Here is a 3,435-nt window from a genome sequence, read left to right on the forward strand (position 1 = left end):
TACTCGAGTCATATGGTCTGACACTTACTTTGATATAATAGGTAAAACAATGTATTAATAGATTAACCACACCTACTTAACGTAAATACTATTAAAAATATTCTGTAAAAATTAAATCCTATCCTCCAATAAATTAAAATTAAAAAATCTGTACTTTTAGATTCCCATCGAATCACACCAACTTAGGTCGAATCGCACCTACTTAGGTATAACATGTATAATATGTATCGCACCTACTTAACATAACTTGTAACGCGATGTATTTATGGCTTGTACTTGTATTGGTGGCATGAAAACTTCCATACCTCTTGATATGGAATCGCACCTATTTCCTACGGCAACTTTCAAATTAGCATTATAACGACACCAAATTAGAAATATTTTATTTTCCGAATAACATTATAATGACGTCAAATTTCAGAAATATTCGGGGTTTTATTTTATTTATTTGGTTTCATAAATTAGTTTAAATTATGATACCTACAAAAATACACATGTGTACCTATTTTCACGCCTTTATTACGGAAAAAAGATAAAAAAATCAATGCTTCTACCCATGTAATCTAACCTGACATATTTTATTATATTTAACGGGCGTTCAACCATTAGCCGCCCAAAGGTCAAAGTACTCGCGCCTTCCAAAATTCCAGGTCTACAAAGACCTTCCTTCACGGTGAAAACTTATACTGTATATCACGCGGTTATCGGTTAACGACCCATAATACTCACGTCTAACGAAGTCGTGCGGATGTCGGGAACAGGAGCTTCGCCTTCCAGTATTTGACAGACATGCCGCATTTCCAGTCTGCTTTCTGGCTTTGGATTACAACACAACAACCCCAATTTCAGCACCTTATCCATCTCCACCACATCATATCGCTTCCCCAGCTTTGGATCCGATGCCTCCACCAGCCTCCCTTCCGTGTACAACTCCCACGCCCACTCCGTCAAAATCATCTTCTCCGCCTCCGTTAACGGATCCACGTTCCTTCTCCCGCAGGCCACCTCCAACAGCAAAACCCCGAAGCTGAACACGTCCGAGCTGGGAGTGCCCTGCCCCGTGTGTATCAGCTCCGGCGCAATGTACCCCGGCGTTCCCACCACATGAGCCTTCTGCGGATTCTCGCTGTGATCATACAGCGGAGCCAGGCCGAACTCACCCAGTCGCCCGTTGAATTCCGAATCCAGCAGCACATTGCTCGACTTGATATCTCTGTGGACGACCGTCTTGTCCCATTGATCATGAAGATACAGCAACCCAGCAGCCACACCCTTGAGGATAGCGTATCGCTGAGGCCACGGCAGGATTGTTGTCGAATTCCCAAAGATGAGTTTATCCAGGCTTCCGTTGGGCATGTAGTCGGAAACGATGAATAGTTGCTTTTGCCTCCGGCACCACCCCAGAAGCTGAACCAGGTTCCGGTGCTGTATGCTGCCCATGCTTGAGATCTCTGAGACGAGCCCCTTCATTCCCTCCGTGAACTCCATCGATAGGCATTTCACTGCGACTTCTTGGCCGCTGCTGGGGAGAACGCCCTTGTAAACCTTGCCGAAACCCCCTTGCCCCAAAATGTTTTCGTCTAGGAACTTGCTAGTGGCAGCGCTCAATTCCTTGTAAGTAAATCGATAGGGCCAATATTCCTTCTCCCATTCTTCGATCGTTTCCCTGTTCTTTGCTTTTTTGATAAACACGGCCGCAACAATCAACGAGAAGAGAACCAGAGATGCCACGGTGACTCCGGCTATGAATCCTCGACCCCGACGTTTGGAATACATGTTAGCAAACGACGGGAGAAGCGACACCTCAAGGTCCGGCGCCGTGCCTTCGGTGGTGAAACTCCACGCCAGAACGTAATGGTCTTCAGTCAACGTCCCCGTTGCCGCTGAAAAGCCAACGAACATCTTCTCCTCCAGAACGTAGCGCAGGTCGATTTTCAGAGATATCAGCGGCCTCTGCGGTCTTGGCAAGCCGGCTGGCATGACGCTAATGTTGAGGCGGCTTTTAGAATGTTCGTAATCGATCCAGGCCTGTAAGTTCTGTCCGTTCCTGAGGCTCAAATTATGGAATTGCCCGCCATTCCAAAAGCCAGCGGTCATGGCGTTGACTGAGATGAGGCTGTTGATATCCACGCCCACATGGTTGTCATCCGGGTCATCGAATTCCACATTCTTGCACGTATCGAACTCAACTGCGAACAAGTGATTGGATGGCTGCCCGTTTCCGGTGAGGTTAAGCAAGCCCATATATTGGGATGACATAACGCCCATGGGAGACTTGTAGGGTGTCATGAAGAAGGCTAATCCGCTTCCGCCTGCCTTAGAGGGAGCAGGTACCATGGAGAAAACGAAGGTAGTGCTAAACGAGGAAGGCGTCTCGTTTCTTTTCATCTGCACGGGATTGAAATACAGCGCGCGCCCTATCATGAAACGCGACTGATTTGTGAGGGCAAGCACGGATTTTGAGCGGATAACTGAAGCCTCCGCTTCCAATTTCAAATTACTACCATCGAATCTGTCGAAGACGAAAGCGGTATGTCGAGAGTCCTGCTCGGCCTGTGCGGGAAAAGGTGGTATGACAAGGTAGATGAATGCTGTGAGAAGGAGAAGGCTGAGCCATGGAAACATCTTGAATCAATTACTTCGCTTGAGATATAATGCTCCCGGGGAAATAATAAATGGATGTTGAATATTAATACATTAATTTTTACCTGTGCCTGCCGTGGTCGCCTGACAATTCGACGACCACTATTTTGGCCATTTGCTTTTTAGAGGCCTATCAGGTAGCAGGGAATATTGACTCCGGGCGACTCCTGTTACAGCGAAATCATCGGTGACTGTAGCATGAAACATCCAGATATTCTTCCTGCATCGCCGAGCATTCCGCGGATTGAAAATTTGAGGTTTAAGATGCAGGTCAAGGTCAAGGTTCATTGTTTGTCAATTGTACAGAATGCGTGATGGGTGGTTTTGGAGTGTTCTGCTTCCAAAGCGTGATGGGCGGTTTTAAGAAACCTTGCTTTAAAATCTGAGTCAAGTCAAGGTTCAAATCATTAAAGTGTGACGAATAAGCTTTTACCATTTCACTGTCATCTAAGAATTTTTTTAATTATACTTTAAAATTCAAGTCAAGGTCAAGCTTCATTGGAATTCAATGATAAAAAATGTAATTGTCAAGAACGTTTTATGTTTCTTTGGTCGTGCTATACAAACAATGTAGACATCAAGGATTCAAATCGAAATATCAACGATTTGTTCGGAAATTATAGACTTTAACATCCAAGCCGAGGTGAAGGTTGACTGTGTTTTTTCTTACAATAATCGAAGTGTGAAGAATGCTTTATCTTCTAGGGATAGCGAGGAATTTTGGGAAGAAAAGCTGTAAACCTAAAAGTCACGGCGAGATTAAGAACTTTTGGAAAAATTATAGACTTTTGG

At 44.8% G+C, this 3,435-nt stretch overlaps 1 pseudogene; it reads right to left on the reverse strand.

Annotated features, from left to right (window-relative positions):
* Nucleotides 1-708: 708 nt before the first annotated feature.
* On the reverse strand, nucleotides 709-2,625 carry LOC149160383 (L-type lectin-domain containing receptor kinase SIT2 pseudogene; annotated as a pseudogene).
* Between the last annotated feature and the right edge of the window lie 810 nt (nucleotides 2,626-3,435).

Source organism: Pinus tabuliformis, chromosome 5_2 (assembly GCF_031772625.1).
Source record: "Pinus tabuliformis cultivar Carrire ecotype Pingquan chromosome 5_2, CPIR1, whole genome shotgun sequence".
NCBI lineage: Eukaryota > Viridiplantae > Streptophyta > Pinopsida > Pinales > Pinaceae > Pinus > Pinus tabuliformis.